At 39.3% G+C, this 21,118-nt stretch overlaps 1 protein-coding gene across 2 annotated transcripts in view; it reads right to left on the reverse strand.

Moving 5' to 3' along the window:
* The window catches only part of ZNF770 (zinc finger protein 770), a 342,882-nt gene that overhangs the window by 178,581 nt on the left and 143,183 nt on the right, over positions 1-21,118 (reverse strand). For both annotated transcript variants that reach the window (XR_008699035.1, XM_055537298.1), the window contains exon 2: positions 19,281-20,211. The gene's annotated coding sequence lies outside the window, so the exon portion shown is untranslated. The remainder of the gene's footprint in view (positions 1-19,280; positions 20,212-21,118) is intronic.

Here is a 21,118-nt window from a genome sequence, read left to right on the forward strand (position 1 = left end):
TGATTCCAGTTTGTGCTTCATCCAGCCCAGTATTTTGCATGATGTACTCTGCGTATAAGTGAAATAAGCAAGGTGATAATATACAGCCTTGATGTACTCCTTTCCCAATTGGAACCAGTCTGTTGTTCCCTGCCCAGTTCTAACTTGCTTCTTGACCTGAATACATATTTCTCAGGAGGCAGATCAGGTAGTTTGGTATTCCCATCTCTTGAAGAATTTTCCAGTTTGTTGTGATCCACACAGTCAAAGGCTTTGGCATAATCAATAAAGCAGAAGTAGATGTTTTTTGGAACTCTGTTGCTTTTTTGATGATCCAATGGATGTTGGCAATTTGATCTCTGGTTCCTCTGCCTTTTCTAAATCCAGCTTGGAAATCTGGAATTTCATGATTCATGTACTGTTGAAGCCTGGCTTGGAGAATTTTGAGCATTACTTTGCTAGTATGTGAGATGAGTGCAATTGTGCTGTAGTTTGAACATTCTTTGGCATTGCCTTTCTTTGGGATTGGAATGAAAACTGACCTTTTCCAGTCAGCAACAAACAATCCAATTAAAAGCAGGGAGAAGATCTGAATAGACATTTTTCCAAGGAAGACATACAGATGTCCAAGAAGCACATGAAGATATGCTGTACCTCATTAATCATCAGGGAAATGCTAATCAAAACCACAGTGAGATAGCATCTCACACCCACTAGAAAGGTTATTATAAAAAAGACTAGCCATAAACAAGTGTTGGTAATGATATGCAGAAAGATGAACACTTGGGCACTATTGGTGGGAATGTAAATTGATGTAGGTTCTATCCAAAATAGAATGAAGATACCTCAAAACATAAAAAAAAATAAAACCATTATATGATCCAGAATTTCCATGTCTGGGTATTTATTGGAAGAAAACAAGAGGATTAACTTGAAAAGATATGCACCCCATGTTCACTGTGGCATAATTTACAATAGCTAATATACTGAAAGAACCTAAGTTTGCAATGGGCTTCCCTGTTAGCTCAGATGGTAAAGAATCTGCCTGCAATGTGGGAGACCTGGGTTCAATCCCTGGGTTGGGAAGATCCCCTGGAGAAGGGCATGGCAACCCACTCTAATATTCTTGCCTGGAGAATCCCCATGGAGAGAGGAGCCTGCGGTCTGTGGGGTCACAAAGAGTCAGACATGAATGAACGAGTAAAGCACAACATTCCAATGATGGATGAGTGAATAAATTGTGATATATATATATATATATACACACACACACATGTATATATATGTACATACTTATGTATGTGTCAGTGGAATATTGCTGCTAAGTCACTTCAGTTGTGTCCAACTCGTGCAACCCCATAGATGACAGCCCACCAAGCTCCCCTGTCCCTGGGATTCTCCAGGCAAGAACACTGGAGTGGGTTGCCATTTCCTTCTCCAATGCATGAAAGTGAAAAGTGAAAGTGAAGTCACTCAGTCGCGACCCCATGGACTGCAGCCTACCAGGCTCCTCCATCCACGGGATTTTCCAGGCAAGAGTACTAGACTGGGGTGCCATTGCCTTCTCCAAGTGGAATATTGCTCAACCATAAAAAGAATGAAACCTTGCCATTTGTGACAAATTGTATGGACCTCCAGGGCATTATTCTAAGTGAAATAAGCCATTCAGAAAAAGACAGTGTTGTACTAGATCTTATGTGTGGAATCTAAAAGATATATTTATATATATCAAGATCATAGATACAGAGAACAGATGGTGGTTGCTAGAGGCAGGGGATGGAGCATGAGAGAAATGGCTGAACTGTTTTTGTTTTAGTTTAATTGAATTAAAAAATCAATTTGGGTCACATGTTAGCTTTTTGAGAACTTGAGGTGTAATTCAGGCTTGTTATCTTTTACTTGAATAACTAGTTATTGACTATTTTGGAATAGTCAAATATGATCCAAAGATTTCAGTTTTATAGGGATCTTCAGCTGATGCATTTGAGCAGATGAACTGTATAATAACTGAAAGCCTTAAACATCAGGGAATGTACACAAGAACAAACCTTGCTTTAGTATCCTGCAGTAGATCACAGCTAGGGTCAACTGTTCACAGGCTATCATTGCACTAGAGTTATGCTGAATTATTGCTGGAGTTAGGGTCTTTTCAGTGCCACTACTGCATGGTGAGTACAGAAATATTTTTATTACTTATCTCCATCCGTGTTAACTACACATGTGGTCCAGATGCTTGTTCTGCATCATGGCCCGCATAGCTCTTTAATGCAGAATATTCTCAATGGCTTTCTCCGAGAAGAATGAGGATCCAGTTCACTGGAAGTCTTATGACTTTCTAATTTTATATGCTGAACCATTTTACAAAAGGGACCAACAGATTGGAAACTGGAAAGAGTTTTGCAAATAAAGACAATGTGAATGCTATTTTCAATTGTGCTTCATGTCCACCTTTTAAAATCAGATTCCTCTTTCTGAGGTGTCAGAGAAAGAAAATGACAGATCTAGAGCTGTACCTGGAGGATAAAATCAGGAACATATTTCTTATCATATGGTGCAATTTAATAACCACCAACAAAAGGGGGGTTTGAAAATAGCAATAGAGAGGTTCTTTAGCTATTTGAACTAGTGGTACACAATGAAAATTTATATGAACCCATTTAAGAAGCTTATTTGGTTTCCAAACAGTATCTGCCAATGGAGAAGTACAGAACAACTTCACAGCTGTTATTCATAACAAGCAGTTACAAATATAAGAAAACTATTTGCCCATGGATCATGGGGATTTTGAACAGATATATGTCTGGAAGGCAGAGCTTGTGTTGTAAATTTTATATAAGGCCCTTAGAAATCTTCTTGCAGTAAACATCAGTCAGATTTAGCTGTTACTCCTACCTACATATGCAGATTTGTGGTGAAGAACATGTGTTAGGACTTTTACCTGGAATATCATTGTATTCACTAAAATAATAGAGATAATGAAGATTCAGATGCTCCTGGAGAGAACTGTGGATATATTGAAAGACGATGATGATGATGATTGTTTTCTATTAAGAATCAGAAACAAAAAAAGAGGTGTATTTCTAGCTCCCAGATGATTTTTGTTTAAATCTTTGAAAACATTCAGAGTATGGAGTCAGTTATAGTATCTTTAAGTTGTGTTTTCCAATTGTGCTCTCTCTCTCCTGCTCTGCCAAACCCCTCCCCCCACAAAAAAAGAGAAATAAAAGCAAACATCAGAATATGATGAGAAAGGAAGTAAAAAATGAAAGTAACAAGTTTGAGGTACTGAACTTTACCAATAAAGATGAATTTTATATTCAGAGCAGCCAAACTTTGTAGTAATTCATGTGACTTATTTTAGCTTCTTGATTTATGCTATTATTTTAGCTTAAATATTTACAAAACTATGGTCTATAGCAATGTTTAAAAATTTTAATGTGCATTCAAAACACCTAGGAGTTATAATAAAATGATTCTGATTCAGAGGATTCTGATCTGGTACGTGGCCTGAGAGTATTTTTTAACAAGTTCCCAGGTATATCTGGTGCTGCTGCCCCTTGAGTTACATTTTGAGTAGAAGATACTTAGATCTGAGAATATTCATTCTTGAAATGTTTCAAGAAAGAGTTCTATAGCTAGCAGACAGGAATCACTGAACCATATATCATTCTCTTGAAGAGTCATAATTGACATTAGTTCCAAATGATATTGATATTAAAAGCTCTGAAAAACCTAAGGGTCTGTAATTAAGAAGAAAACAGGCTTAGCTTTACTCCTGTGAATGTTTACTTAAATGGTAAATATCATAGCATCTCCCCATTTCTGTTTTGTAAATAAGTTCATTTGTATCATTTTTTAAAGATCCCCTAAATTTAAATATGTTGCATTTCATTTTTGAGAGGAAGGGGTAAGAAATGATGGGCTTATTGTATTTGGTGGGAAAAGTATCTCTTTTTTCTATTATGTATATTATCTTTTCTGAGATTTAGCTAGGGCAGGGCAGAGAAAAAATGTAACAATACTTAGTATGTTTCTTTCACAACTATAAAAAATATCATGGTATAGGGGTTGGCAAGCTATAGCCTTCATGGCCATTTTTTGTATGAAGCTAAGAATGACTTTATATTTAAATGTAAATTTAAATATATTTTATATTAAAATTTTAATATTTCAATTGGTTCTCAAAAACCAAAAGAATATTTCAGTTCAGTTCAGTTCAGTCGCTCAGTCATGTACGACTCTGCAACCCCGTGAATTGCAGCACGTCAGGCCTCCCTGTCCATCACCAACTCCCGGAGGTCACTCAAACTCTTGTCCATCAAGTCAGTGATGCCATCCAACCATCTCATCCTCTGTCGTCCCCTTCTCCTCCTGCCCCCAATTCCTCCCAGCATCAGGGTCTTTTCCAATGAGTCAACTCTTCGCATGAGGTGGCCAAAGTACTGGAGTTTCAGCTTCAGCATCATTCCTTCCAAAGAAATCCCAGGGCTGATCTCCTTCAGAATGGACTGGTTGGATCTCCTTGCAGTCCAAGGGACTCTCAAGAGTCTTCTCCAACACCACAGTTCAAAAGCATCAATTCTTAAGTGCTCAGCTTTCTTCACAGTCCAACTCTCACATCCATACATGACCACTGGAAAAACTATAGCCTTGATTAGATGGACCTTTGTTGGCAAAGTAATGTCTCTGCTTTTGAATATGCTATCTAGATTGGTCATAATTTTCCTTCCAAGGAGTAAGTGTCTTTTAATTTCATGGCTGCAGTCACCATCTGCAGTGATTTTGGAGCCCAAAAACATAAAGTCTGACACTGTTTCCACTGTTTCCCAGTCTATTTCCCATGAAGTGATGGGACTAGATGCCATGATCTTCGTTTTCTGAATGCTGAGCTTTAAGCCAACTTTTTCACTCTCCTCTTTCACTTTCATCAAGAAGCTTTTTAGTTCCTCTTCACTTTCTGCCATAAGGGTGGTGTCATCTGCAGATCTGAGGTTATTGATATTTCTCCTGGCAATCTTGATTCCACCTTGTGCTTCTTCCAGCCCAGCATTTCTCATGATGTACTCTGTGTATAAGTTAAATAAGCAGGGTGACAATATACAGCCTTGATGTACTCCTTTTCCTACTTGGAACCAGTCTGTTGTTCCATGTCCAGTTCTAACTGTTGCTTCCTGACCTACATATAGGTTTCTCAAGAGGCAGGTCAGGTGGTCTGCTATACCCATCTCTTTCAGAATTTTCCACAGTTTATTGTGATCCACACAGTCAAAGGCTTTGGCATAGTCAATAAAGCAGAAATAGATGTTTTTCTGGAACTCTCTTGCTTTTTTGATGATCCAGTGGATGTTGGCAATTTGATCTCTGGTTCCTCTGCCTTTTCTAAAACCAGCTTGAACATCTGGAATATTTAATGACATACAAAAATTATATGACATTCAAATCTCGGTGTTCATAAGTAAAGTTTTATCAAAACACAGCCCTGTCCATTTGTTAATATGTTGTCTAAGTTGTTGCAACTGTGATTTATGGCCTGAAAGTAAAAAGATATTTACTATTTGTTCCTTTACAGAAAAAAGTGCCAATTACTGTCATAGTGGGCCTAAAGAACATATGTTTAAAAAGAGGAAAGAGTAGAGGGTATATGGGTTTTTGATATATCATTTTCCCCTTTCCTCTCAATTGTTAAATTTAGAAAGGATTTATTGTTTGAGAATCCATACAATTAGGCCCTGTGTTTTGTTTAGTAATGTTATTGAACTAAAAAAACACACGTATAACTGGTATCTGTATGTAACTATTTCTCATGGTTAGAACTCAAAGGAATTTATATCAGGAATCCACATTGCTTATATAATTATAGCATCTTTCTTAAGAAGGATGGAGTTTGTGAAATGGAAGACCTCTAGTCCTGCAGAGTATCACAGTGGGTTCAGAATGTAAGTTTAACCCAGAAATTGTGGAGGGTGAAAGAGCTCTCTGAAAGAAAGGAAGAAAAATTTGGACAGTCTTGGAGGAAAAGGAGGAGGAGGGAAGGTAGGAGGGAAAGAGAGAGAAATAGGTATGAATGAATGGAAGATTATGAATAACATGAACTCTTCAGAAGGGTCCTCAAAACCCTCCAAAAGTCAGCAAATGACATGAATGCTTGGCAGGGGATTTTATTGTGAAAAGCTGGAAAGGATGGAGCTTCTTATCTGGGGTGATATCAGATCAGATCAGATCAGATCAGTCACTCAGTCGTGTCCGACTCTTTGCGACCCCATGAATCGCAGCACGCCAGGCCTCTGTGTCCATCACCAACTCCTGGAGCTCACTGAGACTTATGTCCATCGAGTCAGTGATACCATCCAGCCATCTCATCCTCTGTCATCCCCTTCTCCTCCTGCCCCCAATCCCTCCCAGCATCAGAGTCTTTTCCAATGAGTCAACTCTTCGCATGAGATGGCCAAAGTACTGGAGTTTCAGCTTTAGCATCATTCCTTCCAAAGAACACACAGGGCTGATCTCCTTCAGAAAGGACTGGTTGGATCTCCTTGCAGTCCAAGGGACTCTCAAGAATCCTCTCCAACACCACAGTTCAAAAGCATCAATTCATCGGTGCTCAGCTTTCTTCTCAGTCCAACTCTCACATCCATACATGACCACAGGAAAAACCATAGCCTTGACGAGACGAACCTTTGTTGGCAAAGGAATGTCTCTGCTTTTGAATATGCTATCTAGGTTGGTCATAACTTTCCTTCCAAGGAGTAAGCGTCTTTTAATTTCATGGCTGCAGTCACTATCTGCAGTGATTTTGGAGCCCCCCAAAATAAAGTATGACACTGTTTCCCCATCTATTTCCCATGAAGTGATGGGACCAGATGCCATGATCTTCGTTTTCTGAATGTTGAGCTTTAAGCCAACTTTTTCACTCTCCACTTTCACTTTCATCAAGAGGCTCTTTAGTTCCTTTTCACTTTCTGCCATAAGGGTGGTGTCATCTGCATATCTGAGGTTATTGATATTTCTCCCAAAGCTAAGAATGACTTTATATTTAAGCTTTATATTTAAATGTAAATTGAAACACATTTTATATTAAATTTTTAATATTTCAGGTATAGCTGGGACCCAAGAGATGAAGGGAGACCAGGGAATTGGCAGGAAAGTTTGGGAAGGCACTAGGATTCAAGAGCTGCATAACTGAATTTTTCAAGACAGTCTCACCTAGATCTCCAGAGGAAGGAAAACACAGCTACTATCTGACTTGTACAATCAATCAGTATCTGTTGAATGATGATCTTGCACAGGTTACTTATCTTTGTTGAGTCTCTTTCTTCTACTGTTAAATGGGGGCAAGAATACTTACTTGTGAGGCTTAAATGAGACCATTCATATGAGGCTTGTAGCCCTGTATCTGGCACTTAGTAGGGTCTCAACTACTGGCTAATATTGTTTCCATTACTCTTATGTCATCATTCTTATCATACTGTCATGCACATTATAGGCGTTCAAACAGTATTTGTTGCACATAAAATAAAAAACTTTTCTCTCCATGACAAATGGTAACCCACTGTGAAACAACGTATACCTTTTAAAAAGTGCTGCGCTTTTACATTTTGATTATGACCGAAAGGAACACCAGTAAGACAAATTGCCTGAACTGTTATGAAATTAGGATTATTATAGTGGTAAGTTCCTTTTACTTACACTAGCCTTAACATTGTCAAACCTATGAGGCCCCAGAGACAAATTGGCCCTCCACTGTTGTAAGATATCACGCAGAAATGTCACAGACCATTGATGACTATAATCAGACACACACAAATTTGATTGAGAGAAAGAGGCAAAGAAGATATTGGGAAAAAAATCTATTCATTTAAGCAAAATGTGAATAAAGGACCCACATGAGGAAAATGTTCCTTTCTCCTCAGAGTATTTTAGAAAACTGAATATTCTACAACTGGCTATTTTTCCCTTTACATTTGAAGGTGTGAAAAGATCAAAAAGGAAAATAGACTTTTAGCTCTGGCCTGTCTGTGACCTTCAGCAGAGGTTAATTGAGATGGAAAAGAAAAAGTCGCAGCTCTTCTCCTGCACAATTATAGCACATGTTCCCAACCCTTTTTGGATCATTATAAAGTATTAGAGCTAACCATAAAAATGGACTGGATTTATGAAACTCCTCATAACTCACATAAGAGCCAAAGAACTATAAAAGTTTGAATCCAGATTTTCCTTTACCTTGTGTGTGTGCAGTGTGGTTTCTCAAGTGTGTTCACTTACATTATCTCATTTGATTCTTATAACAATTCTATGGGCCAGGCGGGTGTAACTGCCCCCCATTTTATAGAGAAGCATATTGAAACTGAGAGATTAAGGGTTTCATCTACCCTTACATGGTTAGAAAGTGCTGAGATGGGTTGGGGTCTTTCAACTCTTGGTCCACTGCCCTTTCTACTGCATTTCCTGGACTTGGTTCATGAAACCCCAGGGTAAAGGGCAAAGGGAGACGACACATGTCCAGGCGTGCATTGCGTTAGCCAAGGGCTTGGCCATCCTTATGTGAAACACATGCCAAGATGACATTTATCATGTTTGAATGCGCATGTAAAAGTGACACTCTGCTAGAGGGAGACTGGGTCACATTTATGAAAAGGTAACCAGAGATGAAGTTCAATCTTGTTTGAATTGTGTGTTCTTCCATGAGAATGGCACTATTTTATGAGATGCTACTATTATTACCTTGAATCATATATTTGTTTCACTGAAAATAAATTAGACCTGTACCAATTTTTAAATGTTTATATTTCCTGGGCATAGTTTGAAATATTTTACATAAAATTTATCTTGAAAGCTATTATATTACAGAATCATATCTTTGCTAAGGATATGGAGCAAATTTGGTGTTTGACCAAGATTCCTTCCACAGATGATGCTTAAATGGCTTTACCTTCTTTTACCTTTATTGAGATTCACAGTTGAGAAGTTAAGAGAATCTTGAATACTTTATGATTATTGTATTCCCTCTTAGAGAATCCCAGCCCAGATTTAAAGAAAACATTATGTTTTTTTCCTTATATTAAATATGAGATACATGGCCTTTATCAAGTTTCTTTTTTTTTTTTTTTTACAATTAAAAAACACAAATTGATTTGGGAATTGTAAACTAAATTTCCTTTTAAAACATCTGCAATGTTAACATTTAAATCCTCTTATCTGAATTAGTATGATATGTGAGAAAAGAGTTGTACCTTCTTTTTAAAGTTTAGACTGCATTACTAAACTTTCTACCTATGTGTGGGGAGGGCTGTAGGGGAAGGGCTATATGAGGAAAGGGGCACTTTTATTTGAGGGAGATTAAAAGGTGGTATCACCGACGCGATGGACATGAGTTTGAGTAGGCTCTGGGAGTAGGTGATGGACAGGGAAGCCTGGCGTGCTGCAGTCCATGGGGTCGCCAAGAGTCAACAGGGCTGAGCAACTGAATTGAACTGATAAAGACTAGGGAATGCAAATTTATTCAGGCTATTTGAGAAAGGCTGTTTACACCTTTGTTTTGACTGGGAGATGTGGATTATCTGCCTTCATCTGATTATTCTCTTTTCCCTTTACTCTAAAAATCCTATTACTATTTGAAGTCTGATGCACAGGAAAGCCCCATTGGGCCATGAAAAAGAGAAATACAGTCTGTAGGTGCTCTGTGGTGAAAATAAATGTTAACCTAAACATTTATGAGGGAGATGTCTATCACAGAATTAGAACTCTCTAAGCCTCCAGCTTAGAAATCATATCCAGTTTACAGAACCTTATTAGGTACATTCCATGGAAGAAAAGCCTTCTTTTAACAATATTTTGTAGATTTAGAAACATTGTCTTCTGTAGTACTTTACAACACAGCTATATTTTTGGTTTGTCAACTGTGCAATAATTCTGGTTAATCAAGATCCAATCTAGTTCAGAAAAGCAGTTTCTATAGGATTAGATAGCACCAAGTCTGAGAAGGGCGAGTACAGATTGTTAGACCTTAAAAATATCTGATGAGGTTTCTGTTATATTCTTTCACATTCTATAAACATTTCAGTTAGTGGTTGCTTTAACTTTTCTGTTTCAGCATATCTTTCAAATTAATGGAGAAAATAAAGGTGATTTCACACACAAAAAACATGTACCCAAGACATCATTACACCCCCATTACAAATTCAAGATGTCACACCATAAATAACTTATTGACTGGTTGTATCTTTAAGATCATAATGTGGGTATCCCTACTTTTGGGGTCAGGAATTTTGATGTTGTTTTCCAAGTTTTATATATATGTATAAAATGTTGCTGTGCATATGTGTGTGAACTATGGCATTTATTATATTCTCAAGGGAAGTTAAGAACCACCAAGAATAAATAAGCAGACAACTGTACCCAAGAGTTATTAAAACAGAAGTTCTTAGACTGTTTAAATACTCCTTTCTCTTCTTTCCTGGCTCCCCTTTCAGCGCTCTCCACTATGCCTAGCATTGAGGTTCACCCTTGGTCCCATGCTTCTATGCAAGCATAATCAAGTTAATAATGAGAGACATACAGAATGGCTGCTTCTACTGGATGCCCACTTTTAAATTCTGAATAAGGCATCCACCTGAATTGTAACTGTCATTCTTGCTTTTGATAAATTAGTTGGACAACTATGAAAGGAACTGAAGTTTTCTTCTTCACTTTCCTTTTTAAGATAAGAGCCTGAAGCAAGCAGTTTTCTGAGTTTTACCTGGACATGAAGCTATAGCAATGCAAGTCATAGGTACTTACAAACAGGAGCCAAAAATCTATCCAATAAGAAGTCTTTTTCAAGTATTCTAGATTTATAATCACTTTGTTTTTCCTATTTAAAAAACTTCACGTTAAGTCTTAGGATCCCTGTGTGCTAAGTTGCTTCAGTAATGTCTGACTTTTCGCGACCCTATGGACTGTAGCCTGCCAGGCTCCTCTGTCCATAGAATTCTCCAGGCAAGAATACCGGAATAGGTGGCTATACCCTTCTCCAGGAGATCTTCCAGATCCAGGGATCGAAGCTGGGTCTCTTATGTCTCCTGCATTGGCATTCAGGTAATTTACCACTAGCACCATGTTCTAACCAGTCAGAAAGGGAAGGGAATATCTACCTTCCCTGAGCTCTAATTATGACAACTTCCTGTCTTTTGTATTTCTACAGTGTCCAATTCTTTATTTGTGACCCACTTTGCATCCTGGCCCCTCTCTAGAGGGAATTGAAAGGAAGGAAATTAAAAAAAAAAAGAGGTGAGACCTAAAGTCCATATTTCAAATGAATGAAGATCTCTGCTTTTATATCTTGGTTAGGCTATATAGCCATCTCTTCTGCCATCTCTTCAAGTTGCTTGATCAGTTTCGAATGCTACCTTCATCATGGTGCTCAGTAAAACTAAATTCACATATAGTTTTCATGGTATTATGGAGTTTCATGCATTAACTTGGTATAATCTGAATAATTTTTAAATAAACTTCTTTGTATGAATAGCATATTTTCCTGGACATTCTTATAACAAGTTGTTTTGAAACTCAAAAGTATCAATGTTAATAACATCCATAATTATTTCTCTACAGCTTATGCTGTTATGTAAGAAAAACTGGTTAAAAAAAATTTAAAAATAGAGTCCTCAACTTGAATTAAATAAGTGAGAAACAATTATAGTACTTATGTTGGGAAAGCTGTTTTTCAGCTTTTGAGTTTTTTAGTTATGGCATGACTAAGAAAAAAGCTGAATGCCTACATATCAGAATACACAGTGAGTTTTGGTTAGGGAAATTAGTTTTAGCAAAAGACAACTAGAAATAGCTTTAAAAATCCATTTTCTCTTCTATCTTACCCACCTGCTGCTAAGTCACTTCAGTCATGTCTGACTCTGTGGGACCCCAGAGATGACAGCCCACCAGGCTCCCCCGTCCCTGGGATTCTCCAGGCAAGAACACTGGAGTGGGTTGCCATTTCCTTCTCCAATGCATGAAAGTGAAAAGTGAAAGTGAAGTCGCTCAGTCGTGTCCGACTCTAGCGACCCCATGAACTGCAGCCTACCAGGCTCCTCCGTCCATGGGATTTTCCAGGCAAGAGTACTGGAGTGGGGTGCCATTGCCTTCTCCTCTTACCCACCTAACGAAATCTTAATTCTCTTAAAACCCAAATTTCCACCTACTCCTGCTTGCACCAACGAGTAAAGGTGGTTAGGAAAAAACACAGGTGACCTTACATTAAGTAGAGAAATTCTCTTTCTTCTCACCCTAGATTACATTTACTGGTTTTAAATGGGCCTTCAATAATTCTACTACACTTACCTAGTCAGTTTATTCTTCTACTTTCTAAGCTAACAGTTTCACACCCACACTCTATCCTTTTTCCTCCAATTTCTAACACTTGTCTCTCCTCCTCACTCTCAGCTAGTGATCTTACCACTTATTTCAATTCAAAATTGAGAAAATAAGAGACTTAATTCATCTTCCCACTATCAAACCTGACTCCATGTAACCTGACTTTTCTTCCTTTACACTGGGGGACCATGTACCTATGTAAGGCTGACCCCTCCATTTGTATAAAGATCACATTCCCTCTGGACCATTCTAGGACTTCACTCCTACAATTAACCTGCCTTTTTTTGTACCTTAAGTTTCTGCTTTTCTACTCCATTATTTCCAATCAGCATAAATTCAGACTATAGTAGTTCTTCTTTAAAAAAAAGAAACAACTCTCTCAACCCCATATCACCTCTAACTATTGTCCTATTTCTTTGCTTTCCCTTGAGTAAAACCTTCAGAAATCTTCTGTGTTTATACTCTGCATATCCATCTCTTCATTTTCTTTTTTCCTCAACCCATTTCATTCAGCATTTTTTTTTTCTCCACAGACTCACAGAAACCATTCTTATCAGGATCCCCAGAATTCTCCTAGCAAAATTCAACAGTCATTTCTTAGTTCTCAGCATACTGGACTTACTAACAGAATTCGACACAGTTGAGCTGTCTTTCTTGAAGCTCATTCTTTCTTTGGTTTCTAGATACCATACATTGCTAGCATCCTGTTACCTCAGAGAGATTTGTCCTCCTCAGCTTCCTTTGCTGAATACTACAACAAGTTCACCTCCAAAAGGAGCCCCAGTTCTTAGCATTTTCTCTTTGCTTTCAGCTCCCTAGATGTTTCTTCCCTTTTGTGGTTTAAAATCTAAATGCTGATACTTTCTTTATATTTCCAGCCTCATAGTCTCCTTGAGTTTCATACAGATGTACTGCCTGGTCATTTTTACTTAAATCATTGATATATTTGCAGTAGAGAAAAGCACAAAAATGGCCAAAACTGTATTTTCCAGTTAAGGACCAGATTTTCATGTTTCCTCTCCCAAATTAATATGTCAAACCCCTAAGCCCCAAGATAATGCTATTTGCACATAAGCTTTTTGGAGGAAAATTGGGTTAAATGAGGTCATAAGGCTGGGACCCCAACTCTGATGGGATTGGTGCCCTTATAAGAAGAGATAGGAGAGAGCCTGGATTTTCTCTACTATGTAAGAACACGACGAGAAGGCGGCCATCTACCAACAGGAAGAGAATTGTTTCCAGACATCAGAGTGGCAGACACCTTGATCTCAGATTTCACAGCCTCTAGAACCATGAGAGGTGATTTTCTGTTGTTTAAGCTCAGTAGTATATAGTATCTTGTTACGGTAGTCTGTGCTGATTAATACAATTCCCTTTGCCTTCCAACCTGCTTCTCTCCAGTCTATCCCATTTTGATAAGAAGCATCAGTAGGAATCCACTTGTTTAGGCCAGAGAGCCAGGAGGCATCCTTGACTCTTTACCAGTGCCCCACTCCCTCCAACCACCACCACCACCACCACCAGACACACCATTCCTCATCCAAATTCACCAACAAATCCTATCAGGTCTTCCTTCAAAATATTTCCTGAATCTTGACCATTTTTTACCACCTCAAGTGCTACTAACCTAGCTCAAGATACTTACATCTTTAGCAATAAGCTATTGCAAAATCTCCTAATGGGTCCTCTGCTTCCACTTTCATATCTCCATCCCCTAAACCAACCCAATATTCTCCACACAGCAGGCAGAGACATTGTTTAGAAAGGTTAAATCAGAAAATGTTACTTCTGCCTGAAAACTACTATGGTAACTTAGGATGTTCAGAATGAAATCCAACCTACCTGTTGGATTTTAAAATCATACCTATGTGGACCTTGAAGGTCCTCTGTGATCTTACCACTGTTTGTATCCCTATCCTTACTTCCTTCTAATTTTTTGTTTTCTTAACTCTTACTACATTTGCTTCTTCTAAATCCACCAATCTAGTTCTTGTTCTGGGATCTTTGTGGGAGCTCTTTATTCCCTCTGACATGCTATTCTTCCAGAGTTTTGCAACACTTCCATCCTCACTTCTTTTAGGTCTCTGTTCAAATGGCACAGTTTACAAAAGTTTCACTTGAGCACCGAATCTAAAATAGCTACTACCCTGTCTTCCCTTCTCCCTTGATCTGCTCTATTTACCTCCATTGCACTTATAATAATTTCTTTATCACCTTTTTCTTCCACCAGAATATAAGCTCGATGAGATCAAGGTCTTTTAGTTGTTCTGAGATCAGTTTAGCCCTGAATCCCCAATGCTCAGAAGAGATCCCACTAAAGAATAGACATTCAATAGATGTGCTGAATGAAGTTTCCAGAGATACTGACATTGCTAATTGCAAACATTAAAGTTTGAAATCTATTTTCAAAATCTGTTCTTCTTTGAATGAAAAGAAAAAGATCCAAATGGCACAATAGCCAGGACTAGTTTTTTGAAAGACAAGAAGATTCCGAGTGGCAAGTTAGAGTATCAGCAGAGCTCAACAACCATTCTCATAAAAATAATGTGAGAAACTAGGTGTTTAAAACAAAATTACATGTTTTTTTGGATCCTTGAGTGAGAGCAGAGACTGGTTCTACTGCTCACCCACAATCTTCACAGCCCCACATCTTTTGAACTAGAGTGAACACACCTCACTGGAGCTTTGCTGAAGATGGTGCTGAGGTTGCTGATGACTCCAGTAGAGAAGACAGGTGTGCTTCCTTCCCTCCTTTCAGCCTCCCAAGGAGCTCCAGCTTTCCTGACATTTATCTTCCTCCATCCTAAATTCCAAAACTGACATCAGCTCCCAAGAAGATCATGCACCATCTCCAAAATGTAATCAATTTCTCACCAGGCTTTAATATTCTAAAATGAATGCAATATCATCCATGAAATATAAGAGTATGTTTAAAATATTAACCGGAAACAACCAGGACTTTTCACTCAGGTGTGAAAATGTGCTAATGTAAATAGAATAAACTAAAGCACAAATGACATAAATGACTTAATAAGCAGTGGACCTAACGTAATGCTAAGTTATTTATCCATAATCAGTGGATCTAAATGTTATGCAAAGTAATTTATCCAATCACAGTCTTCAACACATCTCTGGGCACTGGCTGGATATAATTGAGAGTAAGAATAAAGAGCAAGGACCAAAATATTAAATCTAAATTAGTCAGCCATTCAAATGAACACACTCTCTGTGGACTGTATTGACCATGAAACTGCACATCAGTACCTTCCAATGACATCCAAGGACAAGTGCTCAGAGCAACTAATTCTTTCCATGGTTGCTAGGCTGGCCTTGAGCAGCAAAAGGCAACTGGATTTATTTTATCCTGGCAGCAGCTCAGTGGGAACATAAACTAGCAATGCTAGGGAACAGCAGGTCTACACAGAAAAGGAAGCTCCACTCATACATAAGCTCTCAAATGCCAACTAGGCTTAAACCAGAAGCAATGGAAGTGGTAAACACTAACATTTTCAAAGAACTGTCTAATATTCATGGCAGAATCTATAAAAGGTGACTTTGAATAATCCCTTTCCAGCAAACCTGTAAAAGTTTTATAAAATATGCTGCAAAAATGACTCACAGTAGATGTAATTACTGTGCAACCTTGGAAACTGATGTAAAAAATTCAGCTGCCAGCATGTTAACAGCCACCTAATATATGGGTTGTTTGATTGGACTCTTTGGGCAAAACTGCAAAATTCCTAACCCATTGCTGCTATATATTTTATCAGGGCCAAATTTAGCTACTTTCATTTTTTAAAATGCCACTTTAGACATCACAGTGAATCAAGTCCGTGTTGCTTAATTGCTTGCATACATTACACTCTAATCCATTTCCCCAAACACTAATTTAACTAGTTATTATTTATTTTTATTTTTTGGAACAGCAGCAGAGTTCTGATGCCTGAACTATGAAACTTGCCAAGATCATTGCTTTCTTAACAAAAAACTAAGAATCAGCTGTGAAATTTCCTCCTTGATGCAGTCAGCAATGGTTTCCCAGTTTTAAAATATTAAATGCATTCATCTTAACAATCCAGTATTAAAAAGAGGTTCATTGCCTATACTCTGTTTTCAGTCATAATGTAGTGGGGTTTATTTGTGCATGTGGGTGGGGAGAAAAGCCAGGTTTTAGAAGGGTCATATTCAATATTCTCACTCCATGCCTTATACTATCCTTTGGCTTTGGCTGAGGCAATGAGGTATACTGTCAGTTTAAGAGTTAAAAATACCAACCATATATGTTAACTTTTGAAAGATGTCCTCTTAATACAAAATGTTCACTCTAGGCTTTGGTCTTATAGGCTGTCACCTGTGGAAAATTGAATTAAGTGAAATTTTTGAAAAATTGATTCTATACTATTATTACCATAAGTGTTTGCTACTTAAACAATCTTATAATAAATTTTCTAGAAAAGAGCTTGACCCCCCCTACTTTATAATGGAATAAATTTACCTGTTCTCTCCCTCCAAACTTACCAGTTTGCTAAGTTTACATACATAACATTTTCTCCTAAGAGAGCCCCATCCCAATTGTGAGGGTTGATGAAGCCAGTCTGAGGATTATAATCCAGGAGACAGTCTTTAGAAAGCTCTGAGAACTTTTCTGAAGAGCTAAGTGGGGAGGGCAATGTATATGAGATTCTGGTGAAAGAGTACGTGCAAATAAGCACACATCTTGGTAGAAGCGTACTGCTATTTATGAAGGACAGGCATTTTAGTTAATGGTTAGTGCTTTTCTGTGTATGGGAAGATACAAGAAACTGGGTTCATAAAATTTTCTCCTGAAAATATTTAACTACCTAAGGGCCAGTTTTGCCATTTCCCCAGAAGACAGATGCCTCATACTGATCTTCACACTGAATTCCCTTGAGCAGTCAGCAACTGCTGTGGCCAATGATGAGTCTTGTGGAACTGGATGGTGAGCAACATTATGTTATAATTCCCTCCTCTGTTGGACTTAATTTTGGCCAAGATTCGCGAGGCATTTCATGATGACCAACTGGTCCCATAGCATTAGGAATGCTCATTCCCAAGTCAGGGGACAGTTTCATTGACAAGCGACTCAGTGGGCTATTACAGGACTAGGTTCTGTCAACAGAACAAAGCCTCTGGACGACCTGTCTCACTAGTCTATTATGGTCCAGGAAATAGTTCTCTCTTGTTGTTTCTTCTGTATCTAGAGTTACACTCCTATCATCATTGATCTTATAAAACTATATATTTGGGCAGTCATTTGAAGTTGCTAGTCTCCATTTTTATCTGAGGTTCAGTCACACATTTGTAATGCAAGAAACAATAAAATGGGCAAAATACAAGTAATACAGCTAGTAATATTAATAAGGTCATAAGTAAGTGTTTAAGCTAAGAACCTCCATTGGGTGCAGCTCAGTATTTCTCCAGGCTGTCTGGAGAAACAGACCCAGTCTGTTCCACAACAATTAGTATCTTTACAGGAAATGACATATTGGCATTGTACATGAAGTTCTGCACGAACAAAAGTGAGTGGTAGGTCATCTTGACCCTTTGCAAGATTGAGAAAGGAATGCTACCTTCTGTGAAGTTATATTGCTAGTGCCCGAAAAAAAAAATTGATCTTTACAGTTGAGTAGGTATTTCTGCCATCATGAGGCCTGGTTAATGCATAGTCAGATGAACAACTGTTGGTCTGTCCACTGCAGGTCTGGGAGCCTTGCAGTTGCTCAGACTCAAATCCAAATAAGAGCCCAGAGACAGTGATGGAAACATTGACAGTTTATTTTAAGATTTCCTATCCATGTCAGAGGCAAAGATCCTAGAGAGACATCTAGGAGGCTTCCATTTATAGGGGAAATTGACCTCAGGTAGTCTCATGAGTTACCAGTGAAGCCAGTGGCTGGGGCAGAGGGCAAGCACATGCTGCTGCTGCTACTGCTAAGTCGCTTCAGTCGTGTCCGACTCTGTGCGACCCCACCAGTCTCCCCCGTCCCTGGGATTCTCCAGGCAAGAACACTGGAGTGGGTTGCCATTTCCTTCTCCAATGCAGCAAAGTGAAAAGTGAAAGTGAAGTCGCTCAGTCGTGTCCGACTCCTAGCGACCCCATGGACTGCAGCCTACCAGGCTCCTCCGTCCATGGGATTTTCCAGGCAAGAGTACTGGAGTGGGATGCCATTGCCTTCTCCAGGGCAAGCACATAGGCAGTTACTAATTAAGCCCTATGATTAATAGGTTTGGATAGTCACGTGAGTGACTCAGGGCCTGGTCAAGCAGGGGATGCACAGAGAGCAAGAGAATAGCCAGCTTGAACGGCCTGACCACACGCTCCACCCCTACTTACCCTCCCTGACTCTTACAATCTTGGTCCACCCCTCTTCCGCCACAGTCAGGTATGTGCAGGTGCACAGAAACCAAATACCACAAATGCACTACAGACACCAACAGCTAAAGAGTATCAAGGCAATTTTTCACAGAAGTCCAGAGGAAGATGACAATGGCATCTCACTGTCAACCTAGCAATCAGATTCATCCTTCAGTGAAGCCACGGTTGTCGCCCAGTCCATGAACAGATTCCCTTTGCTCAGACTATGGACTACAGGCAAGATGTTTAAGAGGGACAGTATGGGAAAATCATGACTATTAAGCAAAATACAAGCAGTAACAGCACTCTGAGATAATACCAGCCCTGCCTGGGGCTTTTGTCCTGGCCTGCAGCACCATCCTGCCTGTCCACCCTCATTCCCCACAGCCAGGGCCAAATAGAGGGCCGAGGCAGTGTAACAACAGACCACAAGATTAATACAACGGTGCCTTTCTCCAGTAGGGGGGCCTCAATTAATTGCCTTAGTAGTCTTAGGTAGGGCTGGGTAAAAGACAGGTGAGGTCCCCTTACAATCCTAACCTCATGGGGAGGCAAACCTGAACCACCGGGGACTTACCTGCCAGTCACAGGGCTATGTTACAGGGAGCTCCTGTGGGTGTAGACGAGCCCTGCAGTCAGGGCAAAAGTGAGTTACTGTCCTGTCCGAGAGTTGGCAACAGTCTTTCGGTGGTCAACAGCTGAACTTGGATGGTGTTGCCTCTGGGTGAACGTGGTGTAGGCCTTAGGATGTTCAGTTATGGCTCACAGGACATGAGCTAGCCTCCTGGTCTGCAGCTGAGAGGGCAGGATTCCATCTCAATTGTTGTTAAGTAGTCCATTTATCCTTTCCATTAGCCTGGCAGCAGTGGAGTGGTAAGGCAGGTGGACATGCCAGCATTTGTCATTTTTATCGGCCCATTCCAAACTTCCTGGCCAGTAAATTCAGTTCCATGGTTGCTACGCATATCCACTGGGTTCCCATATGTTGCATGCTCTTTTGGCTTGCTTCATGACTCAGGTGGGCCTTCTATAAGGTCCTCCATCTGTTGTAACTCATTGTAGATGTGTATGGCTGTTGTTCCATCACAATGTATTGTTGCTCTGCCTGCTTCCCTAATTGGGACCAGAAGCCCAAGGGTACTCTTATTATTTTGCTGTTGTCACAGGCCCCAGCCAAACCCTTCTGGGTTACAGGCCACGTCCAATTCATAAGCCTGTGCCTGAGTTAAAACCCCTAAAGCCTGTGTCTACAATTGCTTACAGACACCGATTAACTCCCAAAACTTTGTTTCCCATCCTTATTTCCTGACAACTTGGCATTCACAGAGTTCCCTTGGCCTCATAGCTGGCTTGCCAGTTGTTGGGCTGCAGCCCACAGGCCTGCAAGCCCTGGAGTTGTTCAGCTTCAAGACTGTTGAGGGGTCTTAAAATGTCAGAGGCTGAGGGCCTGGAACAATATCCCATAGCATTCAGCAGGTAATAAACAAGACATGGCAGCATCTTCACTGCTCCTGGGAGAGGGAAGCTACCTTTTATAGGGGGAGTGGACCTCAGGTTGGCTCATTAGTCACCAGGGAAACCAGCAACTGGAAGGGGGGAACAGCATGTAGGCAGTTACTAATTAAGCCCCATAATTAAGAGGATTGGATAGTCCTGTGAGTGAAGCAGGGCCTGGTCAAGCAGGGAATGCACAGAGAGCAAGAGAACAACCAACTTGAGTGTCCTGACCATACAGCAATGCACACTAGAGAAGAAAGAGACCCAAATGGGTAAAGAAAAAAAAATTTATGTTAAAATATTTCTTGTCTGGTCTTAAAATATGAATTTTATTTCATGATGAGTAAAAGGGTGTGTGATAAAGAAATGCTTTATAAGATGTCTTCCAGATTAGCATTTAGGACTACTATGATTACCCCCATACAGTCGCGACACAAACTGAGCTCTCAGTCTAACACCTTCATTACATATCCCTGCTTTATTCTAACACTTAAATTGCAAATAGGCAGGGGTTATTAATCTCTGTACCCTTGCTAAAATATTTTGAGTTCTGAGTTTTGTGCAGTTGAAACAATACCTCACCTTATATAGTTCACTCTGGCAGAAAACACCCTTTGACTTACTTATAGGAAATGAAAATTAATTTTGAAGAGAAGAATTTTTTTTTTTAAACCATGTAAAATTTGTCAAGGAGGGTAGCATCGTTGGGGAACCCTTCAGGTATATCATTAACAATAAATGCTCTCTGTTTCTTACAGCTTCAGGTTTCATAACTATAGGTTTTGAAACTCAAATTATTTTACAAATTTCAGTTCTTTATAAATATACTTGTAGATTCTATATTAAATTGAATTTGCCAGCATCAGTTTAACCTCTTCTGAGGATTATTTTACCATGTTCTTGGTAAGGTAAAATAAA

Source organism: Bubalus kerabau, chromosome 10, assembly GCF_029407905.1.
Source record: "Bubalus kerabau isolate K-KA32 ecotype Philippines breed swamp buffalo chromosome 10, PCC_UOA_SB_1v2, whole genome shotgun sequence".
Classification (NCBI taxonomy): Eukaryota; Metazoa; Chordata; class Mammalia; order Artiodactyla; family Bovidae; genus Bubalus; species Bubalus kerabau.